Source organism: Urocitellus parryii, chromosome 11 (genome assembly GCF_045843805.1).
Source record: "Urocitellus parryii isolate mUroPar1 chromosome 11, mUroPar1.hap1, whole genome shotgun sequence".
NCBI classification, from domain to species: Eukaryota; Metazoa; Chordata; class Mammalia; order Rodentia; family Sciuridae; genus Urocitellus; species Urocitellus parryii.
In genome coordinates, this window is record NC_135541.1 from 94,343,652 (window position 1) to 94,363,401 (window position 19,750).

The 19,750-nt window shown below is 34.8% G+C and overlaps 1 non-coding gene and 1 pseudogene across 2 annotated transcripts in view; both read right to left on the reverse strand.

Annotated features, from left to right (window-relative positions):
* The window catches only part of LOC144249078 (profilin-1-like), a 31,586-nt pseudogene extending 21,468 nt beyond the window's left edge, over positions 1–10,118 (reverse strand). Inside the window, exon 1 of the transcript XR_013342142.1 lies at positions 10,092–10,118. The product of XR_013342142.1 is annotated as a profilin-1-like (transcript). The remainder of the gene's footprint in view (positions 1–10,091) is intronic.
* Positions 10,119–14,952: 4,834 nt separating this feature from the next.
* Positions 14,953–15,085, reverse strand: LOC144249428 (small Cajal body-specific RNA 24). The gene has a single exon (XR_013342225.1).
* Between the last annotated feature and the right edge of the window lie 4,665 nt (positions 15,086–19,750).

Below are 19,750 nucleotides of genomic sequence, written 5' to 3' on the forward strand. Positions count from 1 at the left end.
CAAGGGTCCCCATTAATGAAAACACAGCCTGGGAAAGAAACAATCTGTCTCCAACACTTCTGATTGAAATGTTTAAATGAAGAGAACTAAACCCTCTACAGAGTCTGGAACAAAATCCTCAAATTTAAAATTAAATTTTGACATGGGTACTGCTATAGTTTAGATATGAGGTGTCACCCGAAAGTTGCTGTTAATGCAAGGATATTCAGAGCTGAAATGACTGGATTGAGAAAGTTCTAACCTAATCAGTCCATCCTACTTTGAAGGGATTGGCTAGATGCTAATTGCAGGAACATGGGGCATGACTGGAGAAGGTGAGTCACTGAAGATGTTCCACAAGGCTGCATCTTCCCTGTTATCATCCTTCCCTGCTTCCTGATACCACCATAAACTGAGCAGCTTTCCTCTGCTGGGCCCTTCCCTTGCGATGTGCTGCCTCATCTTGGGCCCAGAACAAAGGAGTTGGATATCTGTGGGTTGAGACCTCTAAAACCATCAGCACCAAATAAGCTTTTCTTCAGTTACTCTTTTCGGGTATTTTGGTTAAAGTGATTAAAAAACAAACACTAAAACAGGTGCTCAGACAAAGGGGGTTGGGGGGATTAGAGAGACAGTCTTTTAAACCAAGGATGCTGGAACAATTTGATATCAAGAATGAAATTGGATGTGTACCTCATGCCCTATGTAAGAATTATTCAAAGAGAATCTAAATTAAGAACTAAAACTAAAGACTTTTATAAGAAAATACAGGAGTAGAAATCAGGGATGTAATTAAAAAAATACTTAGAGGTAAATGAGAAAACTGATGCAACATATCAAAACCTCTCGGACAATATAAGGTAGCGCTAGGAGGAAAGTTCAATGCACTGAGCTCATTCATTAAAAGAACAGAAAGTCAACAAATAAATAACCTAATATTATACCTCAAAGCCCTAGAAAAAGAAGAACAAATCAACACCAAAAGCAGGAAAGACAGGAAAATAATTAAAATCAGATCTGAAATCAATGAAACTAAAACAACAACAAAAAATCCAAAAAAATTGACAAAATAGTTGTTTTTTTGAAAAAATAAATTGATAAACCCTTAGCCAAGCTAACAAAGAGAAAGAAAGAAAACTCAAATTACTAAAATTTGTGATGAAAAAGAAAACACAGCAGTACATCTTGACCTTAGATTAAGAAATGGTTCCTTAGATATAATGAAAAGAAAAGGCACCAAAATAAAAATAGATAAACTTAAGTTCATCAAAATAAAAACTTTTGTGCTTCAAAGGACACTATCAAGATAGAGAAAGACAGCTTAAAGAAACAGTGAAAATATTTGCAAATCATATCTGATAAGAGTCTATAATCCAGAATACTTGAATATTGAGAAGTGACATCATAACAACATATATCCATGCGATGGAATGTTATTTGGCCAAAAAAACGGAATGAAATATTGATACATGCTACAATATGAATGAACTCTGAAAACTTGTAAAGTCAAAGAAGCCAGTCACAAAAGATCACACACTCTGATTCAATATAAAAATCCAGAACAACAACAACAACAAAAATCCAGAACAAACATATCTGCAGAGAAAAAAGGTAGTTTGGTCATTATCTAGGATTGGTGAGGCTCGGAGTAAGAAATGGAAAGTGACTGCTATTAATTATAGTGCTTCTTTTGAAAATGTTCTAAAATGGACTTTGGTAAAGATTGTAAAATTAAATATACTCAAAAGTGGTGAATGTCATACTTTATGAGAATTGTATGGCATACTTTATGTGAATCATATCTCAATAAAATTATTATATAATGTTTAAAATTTTAAAAAAGATTTCACAGAAGTAATCTCAATTCCTTTAACATATAGCACTTCTGCACAGATGAGTAAAATAAAGCCCAGTAAAAGGTCCAGCATTAGCACTTCTTTCAATCATTCACTTGTTCATTTATTCATTCAGTAAATATTTAATAAATATTTCAGTAAACACTTAATCTCAGTAAATATTTAATAAGCACATATTATGATTCAGTTAATATTTAGTATTTATTAAGCCATGTATTACGACCAGGTGTTTTTCTAGGCATTAGAGAGAAAGACAAAAATCCCTGAGCATAGGAAGTATACCTCCAGAGGGAATATGGTGGAGAAAATACGCAATATTAGAAAGAAAAATATAGTGTGGTAGAAGAAGATAAGTATTTAAGGAAAATAAGGAGAGTGAGGAAATTAGGAGATGTTAAGAACTTACAATTTTAAGACTAGTGTTCAGGCTAGGCCTCATTTGAAAAGATGACGTCTGAATAAAACAAGAAAATAGGTGAGGAAGTGAGGTATGAGATATATGGAAGTGAAAATAAGTAGTGGATATCACAAAGGCCCAGGTGGAAGCATGCCCAGAAAGACCAGAGTGAAGATGGAGAAGACAAGAAAGAGACAAAGTCAGACAAGTAACAGGAAGCCAAATCTTATAAGGTCTTGGTAGTAAAGACATTTTGCAGAAGGAGATGGGACTTTTCATTTTAATGAGATCACACTAAACAGTGAATTGAGAGTAGACTGAAGGGAAAAGAGCAAAAACAAAGGTCACTAAGGATTTTACTGACATAATTGAGGCAAGAGTTGATGGTACCTTGAACTAGAGAGACAGTAGTAGAGCTGTCCAGGTGAAGTTAGATTCTGATATACAGACACATTCATCTAGAGAGGCAGATGGCTATGAATTTGAGACAAACAGAAAAATCAAAGAAAAATGGTAAGGTTTCTGAACTGAGCAACTTATAAGATGACTTTACACATTAAGTACTAAACACGTATAAAGCACCCAATTATGCCAAATCTACTTTACTGTGTCCTGTAATACTAGAAAATCAGTGATATATCTGTTCAAGATGTAGGTCAGCATGTAATTTACTACAGTTTTAACTATGAGCCTCTATGTAGAATTTTTTTTTGGGGGGGAGGTCATTTTAGTCCAATACTTAATAAATACAAAAGACGGAGGCACATCTGTAATTACATAAAATACTAATATGGTACATTTCACTAGGTTCCTCTGGACAAAGAGATGCAGCAATATTAAGCAGAACGTCTGAAGCAGACAGGCACTCACTCTCTCCCTTGTTCAACCTAAAGGAAAATTAGCATCTGTAGAGTCCATTCCAGTCTTGACTGTAATCTAACCCAAAGGGAGAGTAGCCTATAAAAACAACTTCTGACCTTCCCCTTCATCTGCTTTCCTTAACCATGCAAGAGGAAGCAAGTCTCAGATGTGACTGTGAAGGGAGGGTGGTGTGACTATGAGGAAGAGCACGAGAGAATTTAGATTGAGAGTGAGGAAATCCCATCTTCCTTAATGAAAGGAGGCCCTAGAACTTTGAAGGTTAGTACTGACAAAAGATTCTGAAAGATTGGAGAAGACAACCCATAACCCCAGGACCATCTCCTACTACCTCTGACATCTAGTGGTATAATGTGGGAGGGAGGGTTGCTCCTTTTCTGACAGAGACATGTATCACCATTGCAAATGGGCCCATGCCTGAATTTCCCCAAGCTCAGATGAGATAAATATATTCAAAAACTTCAGTAAATACAAGGGAAATAAGTCTAAATGGTCTTTGATGAAGCTTTCTTCTCTTATGCACACAGATCCCAGCCCATTTCACAGAGATCTAAGATAAGAATTGAGCCTATCTTTCTCTTCCCAGCTGTCTCTAACATCAACTGTTTTATGTCCACCTAAACTTAGACCTTTCAAAGTCCAAAACCCTAAAGGACACACAGAGGTCAATGTTACAGATATCTTGGAGGTGCTAGTTTCCAACTATTAAGACACGAGGATAAGGTCATGCTAAATTTGTCTCAAGTCTAAAGTTTTGGCTATTTTGAAAGAAATAGTTTCAAGTATAAAGAGTACTTCAAATCAGGTCTAAGTGTAATTCATTTACTTCTATAAATGTAATACAGTGTTATAATAAAAGACTATATGTTTATATAATAGACTATTATATATATATATTATATGATTATGCATTATGACAATAAGTATATATAAAAATAAATATGTATGCATTATTTAATTTTTGGTCACTGCATTTCTCTCAAATTATTTAAAGTCTAAGTTATCATAACCTGGACTGGACTTCCATGGGGTGTTTCCCAAGTGGAGCTTCTTCTTCTCATCTTGATATTTAGCAACATCACTCTCATCAATTTTTAGAGAGGATAGAGACAAATGGACAAGAAAATGGAGATGTTCCTTAGTACAAGTTCATCAATATAAATGATCTGCAGTTAAAATGCCACTTACTTGACTGCAGAAGTTGTTTCTATAGAATTTAATGACATATGACAAGAACCAAGCCTCTAAAATAACTATTAATTTGTACTAAGTACTTCAACTTATTCCATCTGAATCACCACAAATTCTGAGCTATTAGAATACAAATTAATAAAACTGAATACTACTGCATTATCAGATCTGAAGAAATGCAAAGAATTGAGAATCTAAATGTTCCTGAAATATGACAATAAAAAGGGATTAGAGCTGGGGTTGTAGCTTAGTGGTAGAGCATTTGCCTAGCATGTGTGGGGCACTAGGTTCAGTTCTCAGCACCGCATATAAATAAATAAAGGTCCATTGACAAGTAAAAAAAAAATTAAAGGGAATAGAAGTTTCCTTGGTCTTGAATTTTATATTATAAACAACTTCAAAAGTGGTAAATTAAAAAAAATGATAAGTAATCTATGACCACTGAAAAAGGATATTACTTTTTCTTTTATAAAATATGTCTGCTAAAATATATTAAGCCCTCATTTTATTCTTTAAAAAAAATCTCACATTAATCTTGTATTTAAAAAAATCAAAATGTTAATAGGCCAGTTGAAATAAAAAATGGTCTTAATGGTGACTATTACAATTCTAGAAACAGAATGAGAACTTGCTTTCCTACCACTCATGTGGTTTCCATGGGTCTGGTCTGTGAATTCTTTATTTTAGGTGACAAAAGCATACATTTTTAAGGCTTATATATATATATAAAGCAACAGTTCTTTACCAGTTTCACATCAAGTATGTGAGAATCTCTTAAATGCTTTGCACTTTCTTCCCCAAAAATGCACACATAGGCACGACATACAAAATGTTACATAAAATTTTCAGTATTCACAGATCTCCCCTTAGTGCTGTACTTGATTGATAAGATGTTCACATACAACAATCAAAGAATGAGTAAATTTCAAAATTTGTATTTTTTATGTCCAAAAGATGTTTTCATTCCTTCTTCCTACCTTTAATTTCCTCAATTTCACCAACTATGCCTGGCAATATTCAAAACCAGAGTTATTCTTCTGTTACACATGATTATCTTTTAGACCAGGACCAGCAAACTTTTTCTGAAAGGGTAGACAATATGTGTTTCAGGCCTTTCAGGTCACTCAATCTCTGTGGCAACTAAACTGCACACATACTCCTACCTTACAAAAAGGAAAAAAATAAGAAAAGAAAAACATAGGGAAGAACAACAAAATCAACCCTGAGAATGTAGTTACCTTAGAGGAAGACAAAAAATAAATGATAGAAGGTACGGAGAAAATGGTCTTTAGTTGTCTCTATAATATTTTACTACTTTTAATTTTAAAGGAAAAAGGCTAATTTTAAGAAAAAAATATTGGAAAAGTAAAATCTCCACCTACATTCTAGGTTAAAATGGAGGACTCCCTTAACAATTATAAGATTCTATTTTACCACTGACATCAACAAAGGCTAGAGCCTTCTGTCCCAGTTCCATTCCCAAGGCTCCTGATAAGTGCTCCCATATCACCAAGAGGATCCCAGAAAGCCTTAGTCAAGATTGTAATGTTTGCATGTAAGGATTTGGACACATTTTCTAGATGAACAAATTTCATTTCTGAGCACAACTGTAAGCTATAGTCAGTTGGCAAACAGGCTGGCAAGGACTCATTTCAGCCTACTGGGTGGGAAAATGAAAATGCATGGACTCTACGCCCAAATATTAGAGCACACACTCACTTGAAAATGCAATGAGAAATCCAAATCAAAAATAATTTTCTCAAGAGTGCAGAAATAACAGAATGCAGAAATAAAACAATACCAATGTCAGTAAGTACTAATTATTCCATAAAGACTAATACAACCATTATGCTAAGGATTATGCAATGAGTATGCTTATAAATATATAGTAAGTTTTAAATCCCTTAATAAAAAAAACAAATTCAAAGAAGCAAAATAATATATCAAAATCATTTCTTATTTTCTCTAGATCAGCTTCTAGTACTGTGACTGAGGGAATAGTATATTGTGCCTCCATGGTCAGAGACATATTAGTTACTTGGTAGAAGCATTAGCTTACTATAATAAGTTAAATAATTAGTCTCATGAATAAAACTTGCAATTCAAATATCATCATTATTTTAAACACTAAATAGACTAGACGATTATAATCTTTTGGACAATTTTAACCTTTTATTAATAGTTTCATGAATAATAAAAGTCTAAAATGTGGACAGATTTAAGTCACTAAATGGCCTTTGCTATTGTTCACAGAATAAAATACTTAATTGATTAATGATCTTAGGGTGTCTATAGCCATCTAGTGAACAATCACTTCAATTACCACACCAGACACTTGACAACTGATAAGTTTTCATTATAGTTTAAATATACATGCCCACTTAGTGCTGTAGGCTGACCCAATTTCTTTTTTATGTTCTACTCAATACACTGAGAACAAATACAGATACAGATGGTATTTGTAGTGATTCACTTTTGAGTGTCTATAAACAATGTTTCCATATTCTCTGGAAACACTAACTTCCGTTATTCTTAAATAACTTTTCACACTGTAAGGTCTCTCATACAATTTCTTAATCATTAATCCTCTACCGCTGAGCAATTAAAAATCATGGGAGAGTTTCAGGATGAAAGATCACACCTGTGAAAAGACAATATTGATGCCCATTTGACACAACTATTAGCACTTTTATTATAAACCTATTTTTAAAGTACAATTTGCAATTACTGAGTACTCAAGTAGCCATAATATATTTGATTACAGAAATTATTAGTTCACCAGAGCCAAACATGCATGATTCCAACAAAACTGAACACACAAAAAATAGGCTTAAAAAATTAAAGGAAGGGGGAACTTCAAGGACTCCCAGACTATGCATTAATCCATCTCCAAATGCAAATTTTTATTTTTGCAAAGGTATGCCATCAGGTTTCCTTCTAATTAATTTCTGCTCTAACCTTAATATAAGGAATTTAAAAGCAAACTACTAATAAGTTCTTCAAGTTATTATTTTTTGTCCATTTCATCTTATCACCAAAAAAAAACATTTAATAAGTTATGAAAGTATTCCAAAATCTCCTTAAAAGGACTCTCATTTTACACTTTATCCTACCTATTGTTATCCCTTTAATAACTAAGAGATGCTTGAAAATCACAGCCTTAACAGTACATATGAAAAATTCTAGCAAACACAAAGAGAGATTATCACATAGACTATTTCCATCTGCTATTGCTAATAATTACCACCAATACTTTAACAATCATTTTTATCTTAGCAAATAATTTGTGTAGAGGACTTTGAATCTTCTAGAATATTTCCAGGGAGGAGTTGTATAATTATTATTTCTCATTAACCTCATATTAAAGACCTACTTCCCATAGGTGCAATATTCATCATGATTTACTGAAAGGAATAAGGGGGGAAGGGACAGAAACAAAGAATTCAAATCACATGATTATTTATACATTTGTCTGAAATTCTTTGTTTTTTAGTGAGTCGAGTAGGGGTTTTTAAATGATTTATTTAGTAAAAATTTGTTGTTGGGGCTGGAGATATGGCTCAAGTGGTAGCGCGCTCGCCTGGCATGCGTGCGGCCCGGGTTCGATCCTCAGCACCACATACAAACAAAGATGTTGTGTCCGCCGAAAAAAACTAAAAAATAAATAAAATTAAAAAAAAAAAAATTGTTGTTATATTTTTGTATAACAGAAAAACAAAAATTGAGCTTAAGCTCCCTATTAAAAATCTAGCTAAACCAAAATATTGCCCTTAAAATACAATGGATTAGGGGAGTGGGGGAGATTATTGGACAAATTTGGGGCTTATCATTATCAACAGTGCCCTTTTAAGCTTGTGGATTTCTGAGCCAATGCAGAAAATGTAACAACAGGGATTTCCCAACAGCAAGAGGCACTCTCCAAGGGAGTAAATTGTCAACTATTGCCTCTCATGAGAAACTTAAGAGTAACCTTGATCCAATCTCAATAGTCAACCCATGTATTATCACCCAGTTGGGGCATAGTGAGTGCATTTCCTAATGCAAAAATAAGATGGTATTCTATCAGAAGCCACTGGATACAATACAGAAATAAAATTTAAATAATTTTGAAGTAAACTTAGCCTAAGAAACTGAAAACATCCTTCTCTCACTTCAACTAGTCCCTAAAACATCTATATCTTTCTAATGTAAAAAAAGGTCTATGTCTTATGATGAATATCAAAAACGATGACCTTCTAGAACTAAGAGGCAGAATATAAAGCAGAACCACAGTCATGAAAGATGTTCTGATATGGAGGAGATAGACCTAATTCCATAAAAGATAATCAGAAAGACATGATTCAAATTCAAAATAGCTACTTGTTATCCTTTACCTCTTTGGGGTTTTAGCTTCCTCTGCAAAAGGGGACATTAATACCCATGTCAAAAGACTCTTAGTGGTTTTTATAAAACAATGCAAATAGGTTCTAACATATCACTGGCATTCAATAAAAGCTTTGCCCTTCCTTGCTGTGCCCTAAGCCAAGACAGTGCTGCCAACAAAAGAATGACTCTAAACATCCTGATGTTTGTTTCATAATAATTAGATATGCACTATCCAATAAAGTAGCACTAGTCACATGCAGCTATTTAAGTTCATTTTAATTATAATTAAATAAATCTAAAAATTCCAGTTCTTCAGTCAGTTAGTGCTACAGGTTTCATGGCTAGAGACAATTGTATTGGATAGTACAGATAGACAACATTTCATTACCTTCAAATCCTACTGGATAGAGCTGATATAGACTCTAAAGCAGGGGTCAGAAAACTTTTTTTTTTTCTGAAAGTGCCAAACAGCAAATTATTTAGGCTTTGCTGACCATGCAAGATTCTATCTTTTTTTTTTATTGGTTGTTCAAAACATTACAAAGCTCTTGATGTATCATATTTCATACATTAGATTCAAGTGGGTTATGAACTCCCATTTTTACCCCAAATACAGATTGCAGAATCACATCGGTTACACATACACATTTTTACATAATGCCATATTAGTGACTGTTGTATTCTGCTACCTTTCCTATCCTCAACTACCCCCCCTCCCCTCCCCTCCCATCTTCTCTCTCTACGCCATCTACTGTAATTCATTTCTCTCCTTATTTTTCCATTCCCCTCACAACCTCTTATATGTAATTTTGTATAACAATGAGGGTCTCCTTCCATTTCCATGCAATATCCCTTTTCTCTCTCTTTCCCTCCCACCTCATGTCTCTGTTTAATGTTAATCTTTTCCTCCTGCTCTTCCTCCCTACTCTGTTCTTAGTTGCTCTCATTATATCAAAGAAGACATTTGGCATTTGTTTTTTAGGGATTGGCTAGCTTCACTTAGCATAATCTGCTCTAGTGCCATCCATTTCCCTGCAAATTCCATGATTTTGTCATTTTTTAGTGCTGCGTAATACTCCATGGTGTATGCAGAAAAAGCATTTGACAAAGTACAGCATCTCTTTATGTTCAAAACATTAGAAAAACTAGGGATAACAGGAACTTACCTCAACATTGTAAAAGCTGTCTATGCTAAGCCTCAAGATTCTATCTTAACTACTCAACTCTGCTATTACCACATAAAAGCAGTCACAGATGATACATAAATGAATGATCTTGGCTCTGTTTCAATAAAATCTCATTTACAAAAATAGACGGCAGGCTAGATTTGGCCCAGCAGGGCATAGTTTGCCAAACCCTGCTCTAGAGTATTCCATGCCCAGACCCCCAATACAAGCATTCTACCCAGAACCACTATCTACCACCTTTAAGAATGAGTGGTCTTGGCTGGGGACGTGGCTCAAGCAGTTGCGCGCTCGTCTGGCATGCGTGCTGCCCGGGTTCGATCCTCAGCACCACATACCAACAAAGATGTTGTGTCTGCCGAGAACTAAAAAAATAAAAAAATAAATATTAAAAATTCTCTCTCTCTCTCTCTCTCCTCTCTCACTCTCTCTTTAAAAAAAAAAGAATGAGTAGTCTTACATTCACTGACAGGAAATAGCAGTTTAATGGAGTCAAATGAATTTAATATTTACCATAACTATTCTTTTACAAATCAAAAATAATCATGTACATAGTACTAAACAGATGAAGTTTATAGTGTTCATAAAGTCATAGTACCTAAAATGTGTTTGGTATCTGGTCTATCATTGTAAAGCAGATACTCTCCATCCACATAAAGCCAGCCTGACATACTCCTGGAATTCTGAATTTACATACCCAATTAACTGCCTACTTAATATGCCTGGAGATCTATTACTCATCTGAAAGGCAACACATACAAGATGGAACTCTTAATCCTTTAGTAAAAGGCTACATTGGCTTTCCTCCTGACTCCCACCTTTCCCTCACAAATACCGATAGTTAAACTCGGTACCAAAAACTAGCTCCCTTATGTTTCCTCTTCAAAAAAGGCCTAACCTGACGAATCTAAACTAGTCATATAAACATTCTCTAGGCCACTGCCCTGTTTTAATTATCTGCAGAGCATTTACTTCTGTCCTAATATCTTAGTTTTTTAATGTTTGTGTATTCATTTAATTACTGTTTGTTTAACCAAAGTATCTTCTTCATAATAGCCCAGGCCTCAAAAACATGTCTCCCTGCCCCCATCATCCTAGGAAGAATACAAGCTTTGCAATAACAGAGACCTATATTCTTGCTTAATTCTCTATCCCCAGTGACTAGAACAAAGTTTGGCACATAGATGTTCAATAATTACCCCCCACCCATGAATGAATAAATTTTTATTTAAATGCCTATGTCTTAAACTTTTTCTAAAAAGTGGGTATTTAAATCTAGATAACTAGGGAGCAAACTTGTCTCTCCCACACTACAAAATATATAGATAAAAATACTCTAATATTTAGAGATGTGAATATGATTACGTGATTTACCTCTCTTCCTTTGTATGTCACCAAGGCAGCCAGTGGTTTGGCGTAAAATCTGCTGTAGGAAAATCCCAGGCAACCGTACATACTGTTCGCTGTGAGCTTCAAAGCCTTCTGTTGAATGTCATACTGCAGGCCACACAAGGACGAAAGACAAACAACAATATTTGCAGATGCTTAAGAATTACATTAGGTATCTTTCTAGATCACCAATGAGAAAAAGAACCCCTCAATATCCCTGAAATAAAAAGAGCCCTTAAAATACTCTGTCTTCCAAGGTCTATGATGCCCTAACCTCCTGGAAGCAAGCATATATAGACTCCAAAGTTTCCAGAATTCAGAAAGATCTTGCACAGATACATCCATTGCAGATAGAAGTACCTCCTATTCTGAGGCAGTCTAGTGTTTTTGAATGGCAACTTACCCACAAATAAAATAAGCACATGTGCTTGCCCATAGCATCTTGAGTGTTTGTACTATTATATACTATTCCTAAATAATCAAATTGTAAAAGCTGAAATTTTCATTCAGACGTCTCTTAGTGAAAAAATATACCTGAAGAACAAGATCTGGGTTTAAATCTTGCTGTTTCATTAGCTGTTTGACTTGTTTTCTCCGTTCTACCAGTTTCCGGATTTCTCTGGGCAAAATGCCCATTTCTAAGCTTGGATCTGGCAACTCAGGGATCTGTTCTTGTTCTCCATCCTGATAAACACACAACAGAAATTTTCAGAGAGTAAAACTTCAGTAAAATAAAATTCTAAAATAATATTTGGTAGGCACTTTACCCGATGATCACATCTTTAAAAGCTTCTTTCTTATATGAGTAAAGATTAACGTTCCCTAAGAAAGAGTTGAACAGATTGCAGACCATGGCCCTTCCCACTACCACCTTCCTCCCACCCGTGTTCTATCAGCCTGTCATTCCCAATATCTCCCACCCCTGTAGTTACTCACAAATTTTGATTTCATTTAAAGGGATGGGTTTTTACACATGCTACCATCCTCTTCAACAAGATTGAGGAGCAACATGTTTGGGGAAATTGCTTTTAAAATACAAACGCTCAGACAGACTTCTAGGATTTAAAAAAAATAACCAGCAGCTAAACTACCATTTTAAAGCATTTGTACGACCAAACAAAATGCTATAGAAATTTAAAACTATGGAGAATCATAGCAATTATTGTAAATGTTTTAGACTAAAAATAAAAAGCTAAATACTAAACTAGCAAATTTCTTTTAAGAATTTGAAGCACATTTAAATAGGCCATGACATTTCTAAAAATTAATACAAATATATTCCTTAGCACTGATGTTATACTTTTTACCTATAAATTGCTTTACAATTGGCAGAAGAATAGCAACATTTTCAAAAAGCAACCAGCAGTCTTCTTATATTAAAATTTACAGCAGGAAAAATCAGGGAAAGAATTAGACCATTTTTCTCAAGTCTCCATTAATTCTATTAACAGGCTACAAAGAAAAGCCAGATGCATTTGCCCTTTCAAAGGTACAAAATTTAAAATAAACCTCTTAGCTTAAAGTATGTCAAGTCAATGCCATTTGATAAGCCAGCCTTTACAAAGTATCTAATTTTATAAAGATCAATATCTGTAAATGAACACTCTTAGAAAAGTAACAGGGACCTATTGTTTTCCAATATAGCACATGATGATAGCAGACCTATTAAAAAGATCTTGCTACACATTCCAATTTATTTACAGCAACTATGAAAGTCAAATGAAAAGTAAACTTGAAACAATCTGGAGTCAAAAAATTTGCAATCCACTCCCAGCTTCACCATCACTACCTATGTGACACTAACTGATCTGAAGATAAAATATAGTACATGAAAATGATACAGAATCCATTAATAGCTACATGTATACTTCTTAGGTGACTTCTAAAGTCCTTCTACTCTGAAAGGATTCTGTTATATATCCAAAATCCAAATTGAAAAGCTCAAATAAACAAAACACTGCTGGTCAGCAGTTGGGGAAAAGGGCTGGATAATGATAATTACCACGTGCTGGTACAGTAGTAGGACAAAGCCCAAAGAACATTAATCAAAGTCAGTCACTATTTGGGAGGTTGTCTACCCAATACCACCTCTGTAAGATTATCCTCTAGTTCCATAGAAAGATTCATCTTTAACAGCCAGATTTGTACTCTGTGAACCCACTCCTGCGGTCACAAGTGATAGGACCAGAGGTGCTCACTGACCTAGGCAAGCCTATTAGATTCTCTTTTTTGGGAATATGGAATTGGAAATGAAAAACAGCTCCTGGGCAGGTGGCTGGAACTAAAAAACATGTAAATTAAGAAGCTAGAGGGCAAATAGGCATCTTCTGCTATGAAAAAAGAGAAGGAAGGAAGGAAAGGAGGACAAAGGAAAGAAGGAAGGAAAGCAAACAGGAGGTATAAAAGAAAAAATAGAAGTATCAATACATGTTACAACACAGATGGACCTTGAAAATAATGTGCAAAGTAAGATACAAAAGACCACATGTTGTATGATTCCATTCATATGAAATGTCCAGAATACACAAATCTATATAGGCAGGAAGATTAGTGATTCCCTAGAGCTGGGAGGAATGGGGGGAGGGATATGATAGTAAAATGTTTCCTTGAGAAATAATAAAAATGTCCTAAAGATGAACATAGTAATGATTACAAACTGAATAATCTAAATGCCAGGACTGCTATGTGGATTGTAATGTGTGTGAATTATACCTCAATAACACTACTTTTAAAAAGATACTGAACCAGTTTATCTCTTTCTGGACAACCTCTCTTTTTGATAACTAAGGACATAATTAATATATCCTTTAAGAAGAAATACTACAGGGACTGGGGTTGTGGCTCAGTGGTAGAGTGCTTGCCTAGCATGCGTGAGGCACTGGGTTTGATCCCTGGCACCACATAAAAATAAAGGCATAAAGAAGAAAAAGAAAAACTACAACACTAACTCCTTTGGTTCTCCTCCTCCTTTAAGCAATACTTTTAATCCTAATTTCAAGAGACCCCAGTTAAATACAAACCTCTGTAACTTTCTGTGTCTCTGAAGCAACTCTTTGCACTGTTGTAAAACAAATGTTAAATTCCTGAATGATGGAAGGGTATAAACTGTTGAAGTCCAGCAGCAAAATAAACTTATCATAAAAACCTGAAATAAAAAGGTCACATAATGTCAAAAAAGTCTAAAGAAAAACACTGTCAAAACATATTAGAAGTACTCTATTAAAAAGTGTAATAGAAACCATTTACTCTCCAGCACTATAAAGCAGACAAAAGAGACAGAAGTGGACTATCACACCATAAAATGATTGGATTAGAGTGAAAGCCCAGATCACAAAAGATTGATGAAAACATTCTGTCTCCCCATGAAACCAGCTTGAACCAGTCCTTCCCCAAAAGTCCCCAAATATACCATTATTATGGGAAAACACCACTCAGGGCCAATTATTTTGGAGAGAGATCATATCTACTTCCAAAAGAATGTTGCTAAATTCTCCCTCAAGCAAGCATTCCTTCCCACCCAACACCAAATAAAACACCAGGGGCTGGAGATGTGGCTCAAGTATATATATATATATATATATATATATATATATATATATATATATATATATATATATATATATATTTACAAACACACCTTCAAACAATAAAATGGGTAGCCCATTTACCTGTACATGAACTGTGCTGAAAACCAGATAAGAAATATTTATATGAATGTCAGTAGTGGAACGATCCACCCTTTTTGCTTACAAAAGGTGAACAGAAAGCTACTATATTTCTCTAGGACATTTACAAAGAGTTTCCTTCACTTTGAGAAGAAACTGAATAAAAATAATAAATGTCCAGTATTAAGACAATAACCATAAACATATATTATTGACAGCTTACCCTGTGTCAAACAATTCTATGTATTCCTTAAATCCCTCTATAGTAGATTATTCTTATATCCATTTTACAGAAGAAGAAAACGAGTCTTATAGATGTTCAACAGGCAACACAAGATCACATAGTCAGCATTCAAGTCCAAATGTAACACCAAAGTATTACTGTTCCATGTGACTCCAACCAATAATACATCCACTTTTGTCAAAAATGTCTCCTACTCAAGAGTGAATTACTTGATAAAATTCACATTATGTCCAACAATGTGAATATGTGTAACACTGCTATTGAACTGTACACTTAAAAATGGTCAAAATGGCTTAAAAATAAGATCCTTTCTAGCTCTACCACAAAACACTATCTTTGCCACTCTTGACAAGGAAAAGTTATTCTCCTATTAAAATTCGATTTTGTGGCTATTATCTGTATTTAACTCTGTTGGCCAAATGAATTGGTCCTAGCATACTGGCAGAGGCAGAACCTACCCTCACAGAATGGAGGGAAGAAGGGAGAGGTACTCCCATTGCAGGACACATAGCTTCTACACCGGACCAGGGGTTGGCAAAGCATGCACAAACCAAACACAGCTAACTGCCTATTTCTGTATCATTCATAAGCTAAGAAACATTTTTAAGTGGTTAGAAAAAGTAAAAAAAAAAAAAAAAAAAAAAAACAGTATTTCAAGATATGTAAAAATTATATAAATAAAAATTATATTAGAATAGCAGAAAAATCCACATTAATTCCATATTAGCTGACTGGCAAACAAGATTTGCACAACATACAAGATAAAAATAAGATCATTATGATCTTATTTTTATCTACTTGCTAACTTCCTAGATCCAATGCAGGTCTAGCTATACCTGAAAAAAAACCCTTAACGCCCAGAGTAAACCAATCCAAGGTCTCATCTTACCAACTTTGGGGTCCAAAACCAAGCCTCCAGCATAAGCTGCTTTCTTCCGCCCTTTCTTGTATTTATTGGTATCTCCATCAATTTCTTCATCTTCATCTCTCTAATGTGAAATGAAAGATAACTTAATCAGCCAGCAATTAATTAATTAATTAGGAAGTCTTACCATTCTCTCTTTTTCAATAACAGTACTTAGTTTTAACCAACATTATTTTTAGTTAGTGGTCCTACCTATGGGAAAATACAATTATTGTAATATGTTCATGAATCAAAATGAATGCCAAGCATGGTAGTTTCCTAAGCAATGCTATATCTCAGAATCTATGCAAGTTCTATTTTAAATATTTCTGAACTCATAGAAAGTTCATATTTTTAATTCATGATTATTAAAAATACAACTTTTCATATTATACAGAATTTGTAATTGTAAACGGGTCCTATTAAATTCATCACTCTAATATTCATGATGTAAAAATAACTACAGTATTTCACATAGGTATTATTGTTCTCTCTCTCTTTTTTTGGGGGGGGGGTAGGTGGTACCAGGGATTGAAATCAGGAGCACTCAACCACTGAGCCACACCCCCAGCCCTATTTTGTATTTTATTTAGAGACAGGGTCTCACTGAGTTGCTTAGTGCCTTGCCAATGCTGTCAAAGGCTGTCTTTGAATTCATGATTCTCCTGTCTCAGCCTCCTGAGCCACTGGGATTATAGGCATGCACCAATACACCCCAGCTTTTTTTTTAGATGGGATTTTGCATTTTAAGGCATAAAACAATTTTGTGTTTAGACTTCAATCACATCCCCAAGATACCTCATTACAAAAATGCAAATATTCCAAAATCTGGAAAAAAATCAAAATCTGAAATGCTTCCAGTTTCAAACATTTTAGATTACAGATATTAAACCTGTACAGAAAAAATGCAACATAAAAATAAAAGCTCACTGGTTTAAGGAAATTAAAGGTTTAATTGACATTAAGCTTTGGATAGTGGTTAAGTGACAAAACATTTTCCATGTGTAGCTATCTACCAAAAAGGTCTAATTCCACCTTTAAGAATTTCATATTTCACAAATAATTTTGTCTGTACAGAAAAAAGTAGAGAAGGAAACCACACAAACCCACTGGAACAAACTTGACATGATTTCTAGTACACAGGGGATTATTCTAGAGGCAGATGTTATTGCAGCAATTTTTTAAAAAAAGCTATCTAGGTAATTAAAAAGGAGGAATAAGAAAAGCAAAATACTACGTAATTTTGGACCCACCATTTTTTGCTGAGGCTTTCTGAAAATATGCTTGTCAGGCACGATATACTTGTTTTCGTAAAATGCATGAAGCAACAAGAACTCATTACGCTCAGATCGTCCACCCATCAGTGTCCTGGACTATTAAATAGAAATTCTTTTTACAATTTGAGCTCCAAATCACAACAAACAAAAACAACTTTGAGTTAGTTAATTTTAATTTTATCAAGATACCTCCTTCAAAACTACTACTAAAATAAAGGCTGCTTTTTTGGGGGGGAAAGTAGTAAATTATTTCTAACATTTTCTTTAAGTATCATAAAAGAGACAGCTTAAATTATTAACAACTTGGCTATTTCCTTACTCCCAAAAGGACCATTCCACCAGACACATCCAGATGTTAGAGAGATGATCCTTATGTTCACCCAAATTTCAGCACACTGCACCTGGCATTCCTCCGCTTTTCCCAACCAGTTTTTCCTTTTACAAAAGATGCCCAGCTTTCAGAATCCAAGTTACTCATTTTACAAGCATGCATTTAGACTCATTATCATATAACAACTACCCCAAGCAAGCACTGAATCCAACAGGAAATGCTTTTTCCCCTTTCTAAGTTAGGTTTACCATAATGTTTCCAGCGATGTTAGTGATCTGCAATGCTAATGGAAGAACATTTAGCTCACACATGATCTGCAAAATGAACCTGGCATCTTTCCAGGTGTGTTCCAACAGGTACAACAGATGAGAAGATTCACTGTACAGAAAAGTAAGAATGAAACAGAATCAAGTAATTAAAAGAAACAATAACTATAATCAGAACTTCATAAAATCTTCCAAGGAATTTTTGGTGTAAGTAACTTCAGAGCAACAGCACCTTGCCTTTGGAAACAATTTAAAAGAAGGTCGGTATGTAATTAGGAATTCATTTATACCACTGATCCCAGTGCCCTTCTCTAAGCACAAAAAAATTCCACAAAAAAATTCATATGTGTTAATAACTGCATACCTGAAAATCACTGAATCCTTTCATTCATTCTATGAAACAAGCATATATTGCATGTTTACTATGCACTAGGCACTGGCTATACCCAAAATGGACAGGAAGTCCTATCCTCGTGGAGTTTAAATCCTCATGGGGAAGACAAGAGTTTAAAAAATAAAAATAAATTAAATATGTAGTATATTATATAATGCAAAGTGTTAAAGAGAAAAAGTTAAGCCCCAAAGACAGTATAAAATATCAAGAACAGAGATTGAACTTTTAGTTAGAGAACCAGAGAAAACTTCATTGAAAATAAAGACCTGGAAGTGGTGAACAAGTGTTATGATTTAGACCTGAAATGACCCCCAAAAGCTCATGTGTTGAAAGCTTAGTCCCCAGTACAGTACTGTTCAGAGGTGGGGCCTTTGGGAGGTAGCTGGATTATAACGATTATAGCATGATTCATCCATGATGGGTTTGGGAGGTGGCAGAAACATTTTAAGAAGTGGTCCTAGTGGGGGGATGCCTTGAGGGTATACTTCTCTTTCTCTTTCACTCTCTCCTCCCCATGTGTTCCCCACCATGTTCTGCATTTAGACTCATTATCATATAACAACTACCCCAAGCAAGCACTGAATCCAACAGTGCTTAAACGCACAAGCCTAAATGCAACAACAGAGTCAACCAACTACAGATGAAACCTCTAAAATTGTGAGCCAAAATAAATCTTCCCTTGAGTTGCTCTTCTCAGGAAATTTTGTTACAGCATAGAAAGCTGACTAACACAGGAGCAAGCCTTATGGAAAGGTATCTGAGGGAAGAGCAATCCAGGTAGTCAGAAGAGCATTCCAATGCTCTGAGCTGGTTATAGACAGTGCCTAGTGCACAGTAAACATGCAATATATGCTTACTTCATATATGGTAGTTTCAGGACCTGGAAGTACATAAATATGGCTGAATGAGAGAGAATGATAGTGAGAGCAGAAGACAGTCAACAGCATAGAGATACAGCATAGAGATACAGTGCATAGGACCTCATAAGCCAAAATAAAATCCAGTTTTACTCCAAATGAACAGTCAATGGGAGATTTTGAGCTGACTTTAATTTCAGCAGGATAACCTTAGTCCTGGATTAAAAATAAACCACGAAGGAGCAAGAGCAAAACCAAGGAGACTGGCAATATAAGACCCAGTGCTACAGTTTGAATATGGTTTATCGCTCTGAAACTCATGTTGGAATTTAATCCCCACTGTGAAACTATGAGGGTAGAAACTTAAATACTAAAGTATTTAAAGTGGGGGCTTTGAGCCCCCATGATTGAATGCAGGTAGCTTTATAAGAAGAGAAAAAAGAAAGCTAAGGATACACACATTCACTCTCTGCCTCTCACCAGGTGATACACTGTACCACCTCAGGACTCTGACAATAAGAGGATCATCATTAGATGCAGCTCCTCAAGCTTAGACCTTCAGAACCATAAGT